This window comes from Pleurodeles waltl, unplaced genomic scaffold (genome assembly GCF_031143425.1).
Source record: "Pleurodeles waltl isolate 20211129_DDA unplaced genomic scaffold, aPleWal1.hap1.20221129 scaffold_247, whole genome shotgun sequence".
In the NCBI taxonomy this organism is placed as follows: Eukaryota; Metazoa; Chordata; class Amphibia; order Caudata; family Salamandridae; genus Pleurodeles; species Pleurodeles waltl.
Window position 1 is genome coordinate 166,086 of NW_027149953.1, and position 17,783 is coordinate 183,868.

General features: G+C 43.8%; 9 non-coding genes across 9 annotated transcripts; all 9 read right to left on the reverse strand.

Annotated features, from left to right (window-relative positions):
* Positions 1 to 736: 736 nt before the first annotated feature.
* TRNAA-CGC (transfer RNA alanine (anticodon CGC)) lies at positions 737 to 808 on the reverse strand. The gene has a single exon. It is a non-coding gene; the product is annotated as a tRNA-Ala (tRNA).
* A 1,745-nt stretch (positions 809 to 2,553) lies between these two features.
* On the reverse strand, positions 2,554 to 2,625 carry TRNAA-CGC (transfer RNA alanine (anticodon CGC)). Its single transcript has one exon. It is a non-coding gene; the product is annotated as a tRNA-Ala (tRNA).
* Positions 2,626 to 4,370: 1,745 nt separating this feature from the next.
* Positions 4,371 to 4,442, reverse strand: TRNAA-CGC (transfer RNA alanine (anticodon CGC)). Its single transcript has one exon. It is a non-coding gene; the product is annotated as a tRNA-Ala (tRNA).
* A 1,745-nt stretch (positions 4,443 to 6,187) lies between these two features.
* On the reverse strand, positions 6,188 to 6,259 carry TRNAA-CGC (transfer RNA alanine (anticodon CGC)). The gene has a single exon. It is a non-coding gene; the product is annotated as a tRNA-Ala (tRNA).
* Positions 6,260 to 8,004: 1,745 nt separating this feature from the next.
* On the reverse strand, positions 8,005 to 8,076 carry TRNAA-CGC (transfer RNA alanine (anticodon CGC)). Its single transcript has one exon. It is a non-coding gene; the product is annotated as a tRNA-Ala (tRNA).
* Positions 8,077 to 11,630: 3,554 nt separating this feature from the next.
* On the reverse strand, positions 11,631 to 11,702 carry TRNAA-CGC (transfer RNA alanine (anticodon CGC)). Its single transcript has one exon. It is a non-coding gene; the product is annotated as a tRNA-Ala (tRNA).
* A 1,745-nt stretch (positions 11,703 to 13,447) lies between these two features.
* TRNAA-CGC (transfer RNA alanine (anticodon CGC)) lies at positions 13,448 to 13,519 on the reverse strand. The gene has a single exon. It is a non-coding gene; the product is annotated as a tRNA-Ala (tRNA).
* A 1,745-nt stretch (positions 13,520 to 15,264) lies between these two features.
* On the reverse strand, positions 15,265 to 15,336 carry TRNAA-CGC (transfer RNA alanine (anticodon CGC)). Its single transcript has one exon. It is a non-coding gene; the product is annotated as a tRNA-Ala (tRNA).
* A 1,745-nt stretch (positions 15,337 to 17,081) lies between these two features.
* Positions 17,082 to 17,153, reverse strand: TRNAA-CGC (transfer RNA alanine (anticodon CGC)). Its single transcript has one exon. It is a non-coding gene; the product is annotated as a tRNA-Ala (tRNA).
* Between the last annotated feature and the right edge of the window lie 630 nt (positions 17,154 to 17,783).

Below are 17,783 nucleotides of genomic sequence, written 5' to 3' on the forward strand. Positions count from 1 at the left end.
TTGCGGCGGGAGTGGGGTGGGAGTACTGCAGTCTAATCTTGAAAATCATGAATATGACCTGCAGCTTGCTCTACAAATTGCCACTTCCTATAGTGCATTCTCAGCTACATCTTATCACCATAAAGGGGGATTGCTTACCTACCTAAATGTGCTGTGCTGGCGTGAAGGAAAGCAGGGGACCTAGAATTAGAAATCCTACTCAAAGGAGTTTTCCTGAAAGGGCATGGGGCCGAAGAATCCACAGCCCTTTGGAGGCATTTCTGGCAAAAGGATGACAGCATGGGAACATGAAGGAAAGGACAGAAAGTTAGGAGAGTCATTACTCCGTACGGAGCATGAAGAACATGCATTTTTAATGCTTCTGTGAAAGGAACTGGAAAAGCAAAACCAGTAGATTAATGGACCATTCAGAAGTGATTAGGATGAAGAAAACATTCAGTTTTTCTTAAACCTTCTGGTAAGAGTCTTGGGTTTAGAGGAAGAATTCAAATAAATGACCAAGACAGCTGTGCCCGTTTTCTATACTAAGAATGCCAAGATAAATCACCACTTTGGTTTCTTATGGAATCAAGATTATTTTTTTCTATAAACACGGGAAATGAGATAGCCCCATTTCAAAAGGTTTTGCAAGGCGAAGAAAGTGGGGTTCTGGCACCAGCTGCATGACATCTCACTTCCTTACTCATGATGCCAGCCTAGCTATCTGTCAAAAGGCAAGATTAGCATGGCGAAAAGCTGGAGATGCCGGGGATTGAACCCGGGGCCTCATACATGCGAAGCATGCGCTCTACCACTGAGCTACATCCCCACATCCTGTAGGGGCTGGTTTTGCTCTACGCATGGAAACCTGGAATTCTATTGAATGTACATTCACCACATATGACACTGGAATGGGAAGCGTCAGGTGTGGAATTCCACATGACTTACAGCTGGATTTTCTAGCACCGTTTTTTATGGAATAAGGTTGACTCTAGAATGAATAATTCCCCACACACAACAGCTAGATGCAATCTGAAAAAGCCAGAGTATTCAAGGCAACTGGTTCAGGATACATCAAAGAAGGATATGGTTGAGTGCTGCTTCCACATCTTGTGAGATGACTTAAGGTAGCCCTGCTCTTTTTGCAGGACACACAGCTATGTTACATTAGCAAGTAAAGCGTTGAGATCTAGATGCATCTACGGCTAGGGGCGGCATGTTAATTCTGGCTTTTAGTCCATTTCATTCTCAGTTATGTGGGGGAAAAAATGGCATGATCTTTCTTAGAGAGGTGAATGGTATGCCCTGATTTCTTTTGCATCTCTAAATGTATGGGGTGTGGGTTTAATCACTGGGAAAGAGCAGTCTTCTGACCATTATAACTGCAGACGATTTTAATCCAGCGAGGCAACCGTACTGTATTGATATTCCAACATGAGAACAGCATTTTTGCTACCTTCCCTCTTCATGGTGTGTAGACGCATTTGTTAGCGGTTTCAAGCAGCCTTCTTAGCGCAGTAGGCAGCGCGTCAGTCTCATAATCTGAAGGTCCTGAGTTCCATCCTCGGAGAGGGCATTGCAGTGTTTCTTTTGTCAAGAGAAACATCTCAGATTTTCTCCAAATCTGTAAGCTATTACTCCACATCGCATCTTGCTCAGTTTTAAGGAGTTGGTGTCTTTCTAGATTCCCTCTTTCATATCCATGGCCACTCTCATTGTAGGTGAGTTTTAGCAGGATTTCTGTTTCTCCACTACAGTCCTCCGCTCTCCCAACTGAGCTATCGGAGGATTGGGCAGTACAGCTTTCCATGCTGCATTCATCTTTCTTTCAATAATGGTTGCGGCGGGAGTGGGGTGGGAGTACTGCAGTCTAATCTTGAAAATCATGAATATGACCTGCAGCTTGCTCTACAAATTGCCACTTCCTATAGTGCATTCTCAGCTACATCTTATCACCATAAAGGGGGATTGCTTACCTACCTAAATGTGCTGTGCTGGCGTGAAGGAAAGCAGGGGACCTAGAATTAGAAATCCTACAGAAAGGAGTTTTCCTGAAAGGGCATGGGGCCGAAGAATCCACAGCCCTTTGGAGGCATTTCTGGCAAAAGGATGACAGCATGGGAACATGAAGGAAAGGACAGAAAGTTAGGAGAGTCATTACTCCGTACGGAGCATGAAGAACATGCATTTTTAATGCTTCTGTGAAAGGAACTGGAAAAGCAAAACCAGTAGATTAATGGACCATTCAGAAGTGATTAGGATGAAGAAAACATTCAGTTTTTCTTAAACCTTCTGGTAAGAGTCTTGGGTTTAGAGGAAGAATTCAAATAAATGACCAAGACAGCTGTGCCCGTTTTCTATACTAAGAATGCCAAGATAAATCACCACTTTGGTTTCTTATGGAATCAAGATTATTTTTTTCTATAAACACGGGAAATGAGATAGCCCCATTTCAAAAGGTTTTGCAAGGCGAAGAAAGTGGGGTTCTGGCACCAGCTGCATGACATCTCACTTCCTTACTCATGATGCCAGCCTAGCTATCTGTCAAAAGGCAAGATTAGCATGGCGAAAAGCTGGAGATGCCGGGGATTGAACCCGGGGCCTCATACATGCGAAGCATGCGCTCTACCACTGAGCTACATCCCCACATCCTGTAGGGGCTGGTTTTGCTCTACGCATGGAAACCTGGAATTCTATTGAATGTACATTCACCACATATGACACTGGAATGGGAAGCGTCAGGTGTGGAATTCCACATGACTTACAGCTGGATTTTCTAGCACCGTTTTTTATGGAATAAGGTTGACTCTAGAATGAATAATTCCCCACACACAACAGCTAGATGCAATCTGAAAAAGCCAGAGTATTCAAGGCAACTGGTTCAGGATACATCAAAGAAGGATATGGTTGAGTGCTGCTTCCACATCTTGTGAGATGACTTAAGGTAGCCCTGCTCTTTTTGCAGGACACACAGCTATGTTACATTAGCAAGTAAAGCGTTGAGATCTAGATGCATCTACGGCTAGGGGCGGCATGTTAATTCTGGCTTTTAGTCCATTTCATTCTCAGTTATGTGGGGGAAAAAATGGCATGATCTTTCTTAGAGAGGTGAATGGTATGCCCTGATTTCTTTTGCATCTCTAAATGTATGGGGTGTGGGTTTAATCACTGGGAAAGAGCAGTCTTCTGACCATTATAACTGCAGACGATTTTAATCCAGCGAGGCAACCGTACTGTATTGATATTCCAACATGAGAACAGCATTTTTGCTACCTTCCCTCTTCATGGTGTGTAGACGCATTTGTTAGCGGTTTCAAGCAGCCTTCTTAGCGCAGTAGGCAGCGCGTCAGTCTCATAATCTGAAGGTCCTGAGTTCCATCCTCAGAGAGGGCATTGCAGTGTTTCTTTTGTCAAGAGAAACATCTCAGATTTTCTCCAAATCTGTAAGCTATTACTCCACATCGCATCTTGCTCAGTTTTAAGGAGTTGGTGTCTTTCTAGATTCCCTCTTTCATATCCATGGCCACTCTCATTGTAGGTGAGTTTTAGCAGGATTTCTGTTTCTCCACTACAGTCCTCCGCTCTCCCAACTGAGCTATCGGAGGATTGGGCAGTACAGCTTTCCATGCTGCATTCATCTTTCTTTCAATAATGGTTGCGGCGGGAGTGGGGTGGGAGTACTGCAGTCTAATCTTGAAAATCATGAATATGACCTGCAGCTTGCTCTACAAATTGCCACTTCCTATAGTGCATTCTCAGCTACATCTTATCACCATAAAGGGGGATTGCTTACCTACCTAAATGTGCTGTGCTGGCGTGAAGGAAAGCAGGGGACCTAGAATTAGAAATCCTACAGAAAGGAGTTTTCCTGAAAGGGCATGGGGCCGAAGAATCCACAGCCCTTTGGAGGCATTTCTGGCAAAAGGATGACAGCATGGGAACATGAAGGAAAGGACAGAAAGTTAGGAGAGTCATTACTCCGTACGGAGCATGAAGAACATGCATTTTTAATGCTTCTGTGAAAGGAACTGGAAAAGCAAAACCAGTAGATTAATGGACCATTCAGAAGTGATTAGGATGAAGAAAACATTCAGTTTTTCTTAAACCTTCTGGTAAGAGTCTCGGGTTTAGAGGAAGAATTCAAATAAATGACCAAGACAGCTGTGCCCGTTTTCTATACTAAGAATGCCAAGATAAATCACCACTTTGGTTTCTTATGGAATCAAGATTATTTTTTTCTATAAACACGGGAAATGAGATAGCCCCATTTCAAAAGGTTTTGCAAGGCGAAGAAAGTGGGGTTCTGGCACCAGCTGCATGACATCTCACTTCCTTACTCATGATGCCAGCCTAGCTATCTGTCAAAAGGCAAGATTAGCATGGCGAAAAGCTGGAGATGCCGGGGATTGAACCCGGGGCCTCATACATGCGAAGCATGCGCTCTACCACTGAGCTACATCCCCACATCCTGTAGGGGGTGGTTTTGCTCTACGCATGGAAACCTGGAATTCTATTGAATGTACATTCACCACATATGACACTGGAATGGGAAGCGTCAGGTGTGGAATTCCACATGACTTACAGCTGGATTTTCTAGCACCGTTTTTTATGGAATAAGGTTGACTCTAGAATGAATAATTCCCCACACACAACAGCTAGATGCAATCTGAAAAAGCCAGAGTATTCAAGGCAACTGGTTCAGGATACATCAAAGAAGGATATGGTTGAGTGCTGCTTCCACATCTTGTGAGATGACTTAAGGTAGCCCTGCTCTTTTTGCAGGACACACAGCTATGTTACATTAGCAAGTAAAGCGTTGAGATCTAGATGCATCTACGGCTAGGGGCGGCATGTTAATTCTGGCTTTTAGTCCATTTCATTCTCAGTTATGTGGGGGAAAAAATGGCACGATCTTTCTTAGAGAGGTGAATGGTATGCCCTGATTTCTTTTGCATCTCTAAATGTATGGGGTGTGGGTTTAATCACTGGGAAAGAGCAGTCTTCTGACCATTATAACTGCAGACGATTTTAATCCAGCGAGGCAACCGTACTGTATTGATATTCCAACATGAGAACAGCATTTTTGCTACCTTCCCTCTTCATGGTGTGTAGACGCATTTGTTAGCGGTTTCAAGCAGCCTTCTTAGCGCAGTAGGCAGCGCGTCAGTCTCATAATCTGAAGGTCCTGAGTTCCATCCTCAGAGAGGGCATTGCAGTGTTTCTTTTGTCAAGAGAAACATCTCAGATTTTCTCCAAATCTGTAAGCTATTACTCCACATCGCATCTTGCTCAGTTTTAAGGAGTTGGTGTCTTTCTAGATTCCCTCTTTCATATCCATGGCCACTCTCATTGTAGGTGAGTTTTAGCAGGATTTCTGTTTCTCCACTACAGTCCTCCGCTCTCCCAACTGAGCTATCGGAGGATTGGGCAGTACAGCTTTCCATGCTGCATTCATCTTTCTTTCAATAATGGTTGCGGCGGGAGTGGGGTGGGAGTACTGCAGTCTAATCTTGAAAATCATGAATATGACCTGCAGCTTGCTCTACAAATTGCCACTTCCTATAGTGCATTCTCAGCTACATCTTATCACCATAAAGGGGGATTGCTTACCTACCTAAATGTGCTGTGCTGGCGTGAAGGAAAGCAGGGGACCTAGAATTAGAAATCCTACTCAAAGGAGTTTTCCTGAAAGGGCATGGGGCCGAAGAATCCACAGCCCTTTGGAGGCATTTCTGGCAAAAGGATGACAGCATGGGAACATGAAGGAAAGGACAGAAAGTTAGGAGAGTCATTACTCCGTACGGAGCATGAAGAACATGCATTTTTAATGCTTCTGTGAAAGGAACTGGAAAAGCAAAACCAGTAGATTAATGGACCATTCAGAAGTGATTAGGATGAAGAAAACATTCAGTTTTTCTTAAACCTTCTGGTAAGAGTCTTGGGTTTAGAGGAAGAATTCAAATAAATGACCAAGACAGCTGTGCCCGTTTTCTATACTAAGAATGCCAAGATAAATCACCACTTTGGTTTCTTATGGAATCAAGATTATTTTTTTCTATAAACACGGGAAATGAGATAGCCCCATTTCAAAAGGTTTTGCAAGGCGAAGAAAGTGGGGTTCTGGCACCAGCTGCATGACATCTCACTTCCTTACTCATGATGCCAGCCTAGCTATCTGTCAAAAGGCAAGATTAGCATGGCGAAAAGCTGGAGATGCCGGGGATTGAACCCGGGGCCTCATACATGCGAAGCATGCGCTCTACCACTGAGCTACATCCCCACATCCTGTAGGGGCTGGTTTTGCTCTACGCATGGAAACCTGGAATTCTATTGAATGTACATTCACCACATATGACACTGGAATGGGAAGCGTCAGGTGTGGAATTCCACATGACTTACAGCTGGATTTTCTAGCACCGTTTTTTATGGAATAAGGTTGACTCTAGAATGAATAATTCCCCACACACAACAGCTAGATGCAATCTGAAAAAGCCAGAGTATTCAAGGCAACTGGTTCAGGATACATCAAAGAAGGATATGGTTGAGTGCTGCTTCCACATCTTGTGAGATGACTTAAGGTAGCCCTGCTCTTTTTGCAGGACACACAGCTATGTTACATTAGCAAGTAAAGCGTTGAGATCTAGATGCATCTACGGCTAGGGGCGGCATGTTAATTCTGGCTTTTAGTCCATTTCATTCTCAGTTATGTGGGGGAAAAAATGGCATGATCTTTCTTAGAGAGGTGAATGGTATGCCCTGATTTCTTTTGCATCTCTAAATGTATGGGGTGTGGGTTTAATCACTGGGAAAGAGCAGTCTTCTGACCATTATAACTGCAGACGATTTTAATCCAGCGAGGCAACCGTACTGTATTGATATTCCAACATGAGAACAGCATTTTTGCTACCTTCCCTCTTCATGGTGTGTAGACGCATTTGTTAGCGGTTTCAAGCAGCCTTCTTAGCGCAGTAGGCAGCGCGTCAGTCTCATAATCTGAAGGTCCTGAGTTCCATCCTCAGAGAGGGCATTGCAGTGTTTCTTTTGTCAAGAGAAACATCTCAGATTTTCTCCAAATCTGTAAGCTATTACTCCACATCGCATCTTGCTCAGTTTTAAGGAGTTGGTGTCTTTCTAGATTCCCTCTTTCATATCCATGGCCACTCTCATTGTAGGTGAGTTTTAGCAGGATTTCTGTTTCTCCACTACAGTCCTCCGCTCTCCCAACTGAGCTATCGGAGGATTGGGCAGTACAGCTTTCCATGCTGCATTCATCTTTCTTTCAATAATGGTTGCGGCGGGAGTGGGGTGGGAGTACTGCAGTCTAATCTTGAAAATCATGAATATGACCTGCAGCTTGCTCTACAAATTGCCACTTCCTATAGTGCATTCTCAGCTACATCTTATCACCATAAAGGGGGATTGCTTACCTACCTAAATGTGCTGTGCTGGCGTGAAGGAAAGCAGGGGACCTAGAATTAGAAATCCTACAGAAAGGAGTTTTCCTGAAAGGGCATGGGGCCGAAGAATCCACAGCCCTTTGGAGGCATTTCTGGCAAAAGGATGACAGCATGGGAACATGAAGGAAAGGACAGAAAGTTAGGAGAGTCATTACTCCGTACGGAGCATGAAGAACATGCATTTTTAATGCTTCTGTGAAAGGAACTGGAAAAGCAAAACCAGTAGATTAATGGACCATTCAGAAGTGATTAGGATGAAGAAAACATTCAGTTTTTCTTAAACCTTCTGGTAAGAGTCTTGGGTTTAGAGGAAGAATTCAAATAAATGACCAAGACAGCTGTGCCCGTTTTCTATACTAAGAATGCCAAGATAAATCACCACTTTGGTTTCTTATGGAATCAAGATTATTTTTTTCTATAAACACGGGAAATGAGATAGCCCCATTTCAAAAGGTTTTGCAAGGCGAAGAAAGTGGGGTTCTGGCACCAGCTGCATGACATCTCACTTCCTTACTCATGATGCCAGCCTAGCTATCTGTCAAAAGGCAAGATTAGCATGGCGAAAAGCTGGAGATGCCGGGGATTGAACCCGGGGCCTCATACATGCGAAGCATGCGCTCTACCACTGAGCTACATCCCCACATCCTGTAGGGGCTGGTTTTGCTCTACGCATGGAAACCTGGAATTCTATTGAATGTACATTCACCACATATGACACTGGAATGGGAAGCGTCAGGTGTGGAATTCCACATGACTTACAGCTGGATTTTCTAGCACCGTTTTTTATGGAATAAGGTTGACTCTAGAATGAATAATTCCCCACACACAACAGCTAGATGCAATCTGAAAAAGCCAGAGTATTCAAGGCAACTGGTTCAGGATACATCAAAGAAGGATATGGTTGAGTGCTGCTTCCACATCTTGTGAGATGACTTAAGGTAGCCCTGCTCTTTTTGCAGGACACACAGCTATGTTACATTAGCAAGTAAAGCGTTGAGATCTAGATGCATCTACGGCTAGGGGCGGCATGTTAATTCTGGCTTTTAGTCCATTTCATTCTCAGTTATGTGGGGGAAAAAATGGCATGATCTTTCTTAGAGAGGTGAATGGTATGCCCTGATTTCTTTTGCATCTCTAAATGTATGGGGTGTGGGTTTAATCACTGGGAAAGAGCAGTCTTCTGACCATTATAACTGCAGACGATTTTAATCCAGCGAGGCAACCGTACTGTATTGATATTCCAACATGAGAACAGCATTTTTGCTACCTTCCCTCTTCATGGTGTGTAGACGCATTTGTTAGCGGTTTCAAGCAGCCTTCTTAGCGCAGTAGGCAGCGCGTCAGTCTCATAATCTGAAGGTCCTGAGTTCCATCCTCAGAGAGGGCATTGCAGTGTTTCTTTTGTCAAGAGAAACATCTCAGATTTTCTCCAAATCTGTAAGCTATTACTCCACATCGCATCTTGCTCAGTTTTAAGGAGTTGGTGTCTTTCTAGATTCCCTCTTTCATATCCATGGCCACTCTCATTGTAGGTGAGTTTTAGCAGGATTTCTGTTTCTCCACTACAGTCCTCCGCTCTCCCAACTGAGCTATCGGAGGATTGGGCAGTACAGCTTTCCATGCTGCATTCATCTTTCTTTCAATAATGGTTGCGGCGGGAGTGGGGTGGGAGTACTGCAGTCTAATCTTGAAAATCATGAATATGACCTGCAGCTTGCTCTACAAATTGCCACTTCCTATAGTGCATTCTCAGCTACATCTTATCACCATAAAGGGGGATTGCTTACCTACCTAAATGTGCTGTGCTGGCGTGAAGGAAAGCAGGGGACCTAGAATTAGAAATCCTACAGAAAGGAGTTTTCCTGAAAGGGCATGGGGCCGAAGAATCCACAGCCCTTTGGAGGCATTTCTGGCAAAAGGATGACAGCATGGGAACATGAAGGAAAGGACAGAAAGTTAGGAGAGTCATTACTCCGTACGGAGCATGAAGAACATGCATTTTTAATGCTTCTGTGAAAGGAACTGGAAAAGCAAAACCAGTAGATTAATGGACCATTCAGAAGTGATTAGGATGAAGAAAACATTCAGTTTTTCTTAAACCTTCTGGTAAGAGTCTCGGGTTTAGAGGAAGAATTCAAATAAATGACCAAGACAGCTGTGCCCGTTTTCTATACTAAGAATGCCAAGATAAATCACCACTTTGGTTTCTTATGGAATCAAGATTATTTTTTTCTATAAACACGGGAAATGAGATAGCCCCATTTCAAAAGGTTTTGCAAGGCGAAGAAAGTGGGGTTCTGGCACCAGCTGCATGACATCTCACTTCCTTACTCATGATGCCAGCCTAGCTATCTGTCAAAAGGCAAGATTAGCATGGCAAAAAGCTGGAGATGCCGGGGATTGAACCTGGGGCCTCATACATGCGAAGCATGCGCTCTACCACTGAGCTACATCCCGTAGGGGGTGGTTTTGCTCTACGCATGGAAACCTGGAATTCTATTGAATGTACATTCACCACATATGACACTGGAATGGGAAGCGTCAGGTGTGGAATTCCACATGACTTACAGCTGGATTTTCTAGCACCGTTTTTTATGGAATAAGGTTGACTCTAGAATGAATAATTCCCCACACACAACAGCTAGATGCAATCTGAAAAAGCCAGAGTATTCAAGGCAACTGGTTCAGGATACATCAAAGAAGGATATGGTTGAGTGCTGCTTCCACATCTTGTGAGATGACATAAGGTAGCCCTGCTCTTTTTGCAGGACACACAGCTATGTTACATTAGCAAGTAAAGCGTTGAGATCTAGATGCATCTACGGCTAGGGGCGGCATGTTAATTCTGGGTTTTAGTCCATTTCATTCTCAGTTATGTGGGGGAAAAAATGGCACGATCTTTCTTAGAGAGGTGAATGGTATGCCCTGATTTCTTTTGCATCTCTAAATGTATGGGGTGTGGGTTTAATCACTGGGAAAGAGCAGTCTTCTGACCATTATAACTGCAGACGATTTTAATCCAGCGAGGCAACCGTACTGTATTGATATTCCAACATGAGAACAGCATTTTTGCTACCTTCCCTCTTCATGGTGTGTAGACGCATTTGTTAGCGGTTTCAAGCAGCCTTCTTAGCGCAGTAGGCAGCGCGTCAGTCTCATAATCTGAAGGTCCTGAGTTCCATCCTCAGAGAGGGCATTGCAGTGTTTCTTTTGTCAAGAGAAACATCTCAGATTTTCTCCAAATCTGTAAGCTATTACTCCACATCGCATCTTGCTCAGTTTTAAGGAGTTGGTGTCTTTCTAGATTCCCTCTTTCATATCCATGGCCACTCTCATTGTAGGTGAGTTTTAGCAGGATTTCTGTTTCTCCACTACAGTCCTCCGCTCTCCCAACTGAGCTATCGGAGGATTGGGCAGTACAGCTTTCCATGCTGCATTCATCTTTCTTTCAATAATGGTTGCGGCGGGAGTGGGGTGGGAGTACTGCAGTCTAATCTTGAAAATCATGAATATGACCTGCAGCTTGCTCTACAAATTGCCACTTCCTATAGTGCATTCTCAGCTACATCTTATCACCATAAAGGGGGATTGCTTACCTACCTAAATGTGCTGTGCTGGCGTGAAGGAAAGCAGGGGACCTAGAATTAGAAATCCTACTGAAAGGAGTTTTCCTGAAAGGGCATGGGGCCGAAGAATCCACAGCCCTTTGGATGCATTTCTGGCAAAAGGATGACAGCATGGGAACATGAAGGAAAGGACAGAAAGTTAGGAGAGTCATTACTCCGTACGGAGCATGAAGAACATGCATTTTTAATGCTTCTGTGAAAGGAACTGGAAAAGCAAAACCAGTAGATTAATGGACCATTCAGAAGTGATTAGGATGAAGAAAACATTCAGTTTTTCTTAAACCTTCTGGTAAGAGTCTCGGGTTTAGAGGAAGAATTCAAATAAATGACCAAGACAGCTGTGCCCGTTTTCTATACTAAGAATGCCAAGATAAATCACCACTTTGGTTTCTTATGGAATCAAGATTATTTTTTTCTATAAACACGGGAAATGAGATAGCCCCATTTCAAAAGGTTTTGCAAGGCGAAGAAAGTGGGGTTCTGGCACCAGCTGCATGACATCTCACTTCCTTACTCATGATGCCAGCCTAGCTATCTGTCAAAAGGCAAGATTAGCATGGCGAAAAGCTGGAGATGCCGGGGATTGAACCCGGGGCCTCATACATGCGAAGCATGCGCTCTACCACTGAGCTACATCCCCACATCCTGTAGGGGGTGGTTTTGCTCTACGCATGGAAACCTGGAATTCTATTGAATGTACATTCACCACATATGACACTGGAATGGGAAGCGTCAGGTGTGGAATTCCACATGACTTACAGCTGGATTTTCTAGCACCGTTTTTTATGGAATAAGGTTGACTCTAGAATGAATAATTCCCCACACACAACAGCTAGATGCAATCTGAAAAAGCCAGAGTATTCAAGGCAACTGGTTCAGGATACATCAAAGAAGGATATGGTTGAGTGCTGCTTCCACATCTTGTGAGATGACTTAAGGTAGCCCTGCTCTTTTTGCAGGACACACAGCTATGTTACATTAGCAAGTAAAGCGTTGAGATCTAGATGCATCTACGGCTAGGGGCGGCATGTTAATTCTGGCTTTTAGTCCATTTCATTCTCAGTTATGTGGGGGAAAAAATGGCACGATCTTTCTTAGAGAGGTGAATGGTATGCCCTGATTTCTTTTGCATCTCTAAATGTATGGGGTGTGGGTTTAATCACTGGGAAAGAGCAGTCTTCTGACCATTATAACTGCAGACGATTTTAATCCAGCGAGGCAACCGTACTGTATTGATATTCCAACATGAGAACAGCATTTTTGCTACCTTCCCTCTTCATGGTGTGTAGACGCATTTGTTAGCGGTTTCAAGCAGCCTTCTTAGCGCAGTAGGCAGCGCGTCAGTCTCATAATCTGAAGGTCCTGAGTTCCATCCTCAGAGAGGGCATTGCAGTGTTTCTTTTGTCAAGAGAAACATCTCAGATTTTCTCCAAATCTGTAAGCTATTACTCCACATCGCATCTTGCTCAGTTTTAAGGAGTTGGTGTCTTTCTAGATTCCCTCTTTCATATCCATGGCCACTCTCATTGTAGGTGAGTTTTAGCAGGATTTCTGTTTCTCCACTACAGTCCTCCGCTCTCCCAACTGAGCTATCGGAGGATTGGGCAGTACAGCTTTCCATGCTGCATTCATCTTTCTTTCAATAATGGTTGCGGCGGGAGTGGGGTGGGAGTACTGCAGTCTAATCTTGAAAATCATGAATATGACCTGCAGCTTGCTCTACAAATTGCCACTTCCTATAGTGCATTCTCAGCTACATCTTATCACCATAAAGGGGGATTGCTTACCTACCTAAATGTGCTGTGCTGGCGTGAAGGAAAGCAGGGGACCTAGAATTAGAAATCCTACTCAAAGGAGTTTTCCTGAAAGGGCATGGGGCCGAAGAATCCACAGCCCTTTGGAGGCATTTCTGGCAAAAGGATGACAGCATGGGAACATGAAGGAAAGGACAGAAAGTTAGGAGAGTCATTACTCCGTACGGAGCATGAAGAACATGCATTTTTAATGCTTCTGTGAAAGGAACTGGAAAAGCAAAACCAGTAGATTAATGGACCATTCAGAAGTGATTAGGATGAAGAAAACATTCAGTTTTTCTTAAACCTTCTGGTAAGAGTCTCGGGTTTAGAGGAAGAATTCAAATAAATGACCAAGACAGCTGTGCCCGTTTTCTATACTAAGAATGCCAAGATAAATCACCACTTTGGTTTCTTATGGAATCAAGATTATTTTTTTCTATAAACACGGGAAATGAGATAGCCCCATTTCAAAAGGTTTTGCAAGGCGAAGAAAGTGGGGTTCTGGCACCAGCTGCATGACATCTCACTTCCTTACTCATGATGCCAGCCTAGCTATCTGTCAAAAGGCAAGATTAGCATGGCGAAAAGCTGGAGATGCCGGGGATTGAACCCGGGGCCTCATACATGCGAAGCATGCGCTCTACCACTGAGCTACATCCCCACATCCTGTAGGGGGTGGTTTTGCTCTACGCATGGAAACCTGGAATTCTATTGAATGTACATTCACCACATATGACACTGGAATGGGAAGCGTCAGGTGTGGAATTCCACATGACTTACAGCTGGATTTTCTAGCACCGTTTTTTATGGAATAAGGTTGACTCTAGAATGAATAATTCCCCACACACAACAGCTAGATGCAATCTGAAAAAGCCAGAGTATTCAAGGCAACTGGTTCAGGATACATCAAAGAAGGATATGGTTGAGTGCTGCTTCCACATCTTGTGAGATGACTTAAGGTAGCCCTGCTCTTTTTGCAGGACACACAGCTATGTTACATTAGCAAGTAAAGCGTTGAGATCTAGATGCATCTACGGCTAGGGGCGGCATGTTAATTCTGGCTTTTAGTCCATTTCATTCTCAGTTATGTGGGGGAAAAAATGGCACGATCTTTCTTAGAGAGGTGAATGGTATGCCCTGATTTCTTTTGCATCTCTAAATGTATGGGGTGTGGGTTTAATCACTGGGAAAGAGCAGTCTTCTGACCATTATAACTGCAGACGATTTTAATCCAGCGAGGCAACCGTACTGTATTGATATTCCAACATGAGAACAGCATTTTTGCTACCTTCCCTCTTCATGGTGTGTAGACGCATTTGTTAGCGGTTTCAAGCAGCCTTCTTAGCGCAGTAGGCAGCGCGTCAGTCTCATAATCTGAAGGTCCTGAGTTCCATCCTCAGAGAGGGCATTGCAGTGTTTCTTTTGTCAAGAGAAACATCTCAGATTTTCTCCAAATCTGTAAGCTATTACTCCACATCGCATCTTGCTCAGTTTTAAGGAGTTGGTGTCTTTCTAGATTCCCTCTTTCATATCCATGGCCACTCTCATTGTAGGTGAGTTTTAGCAGGATTTCTGTTTCTCCACTACAGTCCTCCGCTCTCCCAACTGAGCTATCGGAGGATTGGGCAGTACAGCTTTCCATGCTGCATTCATCTTTCTTTCAATAATGGTTGCGGCGGGAGTGGGGTGGGAGTACTGCAGTCTAATCTTGAAAATCATGAATATGACCTGCAGCTTGCTCTACAAATTGCCACTTCCTATAGTGCATTCTCAGCTACATCTTATCACCATAAAGGGGGATTGCTTACCTACCTAAATGTGCTGTGCTGGCGTGAAGGAAAGCAGGGGACCTAGAATTAGAAATCCTACTCAAAGGAGTTTTCCTGAAAGGGCATGGGGCCGAAGAATCCACAGCCCTTTGGAGGCATTTCTGGCAAAAGGATGACAGCATGGGAACATGAAGGAAAGGACAGAAAGTTAGGAGAGTCATTACTCCGTACGGAGCATGAAGAACATGCATTTTTAATGCTTCTGTGAAAGGAACTGGAAAAGCAAAACCAGTAGATTAATGGACCATTCAGAAGTGATTAGGATGAAGAAAACATTCAGTTTTTCTTAAACCTTCTGGTAAGAGTCTCGGGTTTAGAGGAAGAATTCAAATAAATGACCAAGACAGCTGTGCCCGTTTTCTATACTAAGAATGCCAAGATAAATCACCACTTTGGTTTCTTATGGAATCAAGATTATTTTTTTCTATAAACACGGGAAATGAGATAGCCCCATTTCAAAAGGTTTTGCAAGGCGAAGAAAGTGGGGTTCTGGCACCAGCTGCATGACATCTCACTTCCTTACTCATGATGCCAGCCTAGCTATCTGTCAAAAGGCAAGATTAGCATGGCGAAAAGCTGGAGATGCCGGGGATTGAACCCGGGGCCTCATACATGCGAAGCATGCGCTCTACCACTGAGCTACATCCCCACATCCTGTAGGGGGTGGTTTTGCTCTACGCATGGAAACCTGGAATTCTATTGAATGTACATTCACCACATATGACACTGGAATGGGAAGCGTCAGGTGTGGAATTCCACATGACTTACAGCTGGATTTTCTAGCACCGTTTTTTATGGAATAAGGTTGACTCTAGAATGAATAATTCCCCACACACAACAGCTAGATGCAATCTGAAAAAGCCAGAGTATTCAAGGCAACTGGTTCAGGATACATCAAAGAAGGATATGGTTGAGTGCTGCTTCCACATCTTGTGAGATGACTTAAGGTAGCCCTGCTCTTTTTGCAGGACACACAGCTATGTTACATTAGCAAGTAAAGCGTTGAGATCTAGATGCATCTACGGCTAGGGGCGGCATGTTAATTCTGGCTTTTAGTCCATTTCATTCTCAGTTATGTGGGGGAAAAAATGGCACGATCTTTCTTAGAGAGGTGAATGGTATGCCCTGATTTCTTTTGCATCTCTAAATGTATGGGGTGTGGGTTTAATCACTGGGAAAGAGCAGTCTTCTGACCATTATAACTGCAGACGATTTTAATCCAGCGAGGCAACCGTACTGTATTGATATTCCAACATGAGAACAGCATTTTTGCTACCTTCCCTCTTCATGGTGTGTAGACGCATTTGTTAGCGGTTTCAAGCAGCCTTCTTAGCGCAGTAGGCAGCGCGTCAGTCTCATAATCTGAAGGTCCTGAGTTCCATCCTCAGAGAGGGCATTGCAGTGTTTCTTTTGTCAAGAGAAACATCTCAGATTTTCTCCAAATCTGTAAGCTATTACTCCACATCGCATCTTGCTCAGTTTTAAGGAGTTGGTGTCTTTCTAGATTCCCTCTTTCATATCCATGGCCACTCTCATTGTAGGTGAGTTTTAGCAGGATTTCTGTTTCTCCACTACAGTCCTCCGCTCTCCCAACTGAGCTATCGGAGGATTGGGCAGTACAGCTTTCCATGCTGCATTCATCTTTCTTTCAATAATGGTTGCGGCGGGAGTGGGGTGGGAGTACTGCAGTCTAATCTTGAAAATCATGAATATGACCTGCAGCTTGCTCTACAAATTGCCACTTCCTATAGTGCATTCTCAGCTACATCTTATCACCATAAAGGGGGATTGCTTACCTACCTAAATGTGCTGTGCTGGCGTGAAGGAAAGCAGGGGACCTAGAATTAGAAATCCTACAGAAAGGAGTTTTCCTGAAAGGGCATGGGGCCGAAGAATCCACAGCCCTTTGGAGGCATTTCTGGCAAAAGGATGACAGCATGGGAACATGAAGGAAAGGACAGAAAGTTAGGAGAGTCATTACTCCGTACGGAGCATGAAGAACATGCATTTTTAATGCTTCTGTGAAAGGAACTGGAAAAGCAAAACCAGTAGATTAATGGACCATTCAGAAGTGATTAGGATGAAGAAAACATTCAGTTTTTCTTAAACCTTCTGGTAAGAGTCTCGGGTTTAGAGGAAGAATTCAAATAAATGACCAAGACAGCTGTGCCCGTTTTCTATACTAAGAATGCCAAGATAAATCACCACTTTGGTTTCTTATGGAATCAAGATTATTTTTTTCTATAAACACGGGAAATGAGATAGCCCCATTTCAAAAGGTTTTGCAAGGCGAAGAAAGTGGGGTTCTGGCACCAGCTGCATGACATCTCACTTCCTTACTCATGATGCCAGCCTAGCTATCTGTCAAAAGGCAAGATTAGCATGGCGAAAAGCTGGAGATGCCGGGGATTGAACCCGGGGCCTCATACATGCGAAGCATGCGCTCTACCACTGAGCTACATCCCCACATCCTGTAGGGGGTGGTTTTGCTCTACGCATGGAAACCTGGAATTCTATTGAATGTACATTCACCACATATGACACTGGAATGGGAAGCGTCAGGTGTGGAATTCCACATGACTTACAGCTGGATTTTCTAGCACCGTTTTTTATGGAATAAGGTTGACTCTAGAATGAATAATTCCCCACACACAACAGCTAGATGCAATCTGAAAAAGCCAGAGTATTCAAGGCAACTGGTTCAGGATACATCAAAGAAGGATATGGTTGAGTGCTGCTTCCACATCTTGTGAGATGACTTAAGGTAGCCCTGCTCTTTTTGCAGGACACACAGCTATGTTACATTAGCAAGTAAAGCGTTGAGATCTAGATGCATCTACGGCTAGGGGCGGCATGTTAATTCTGGCTTTTAGTCCATTTCATTCTCAGTTATGTGGGGGAAAAAATGGCACGATCTTTCTTAGAGAGGTGAATGGTATGCCCTGATTTCTTTTGCATCTCTAAATGTATGGGGTGTGGGTTTAATCACTGGGAAAGAGCAGTCTTCTGACCATTATAACTGCAGACGATTTTAATCCAGCGAGGCAACCGTACTGTATTGATATTCCAACATGAGAACAGCATTTTTGCTACCTT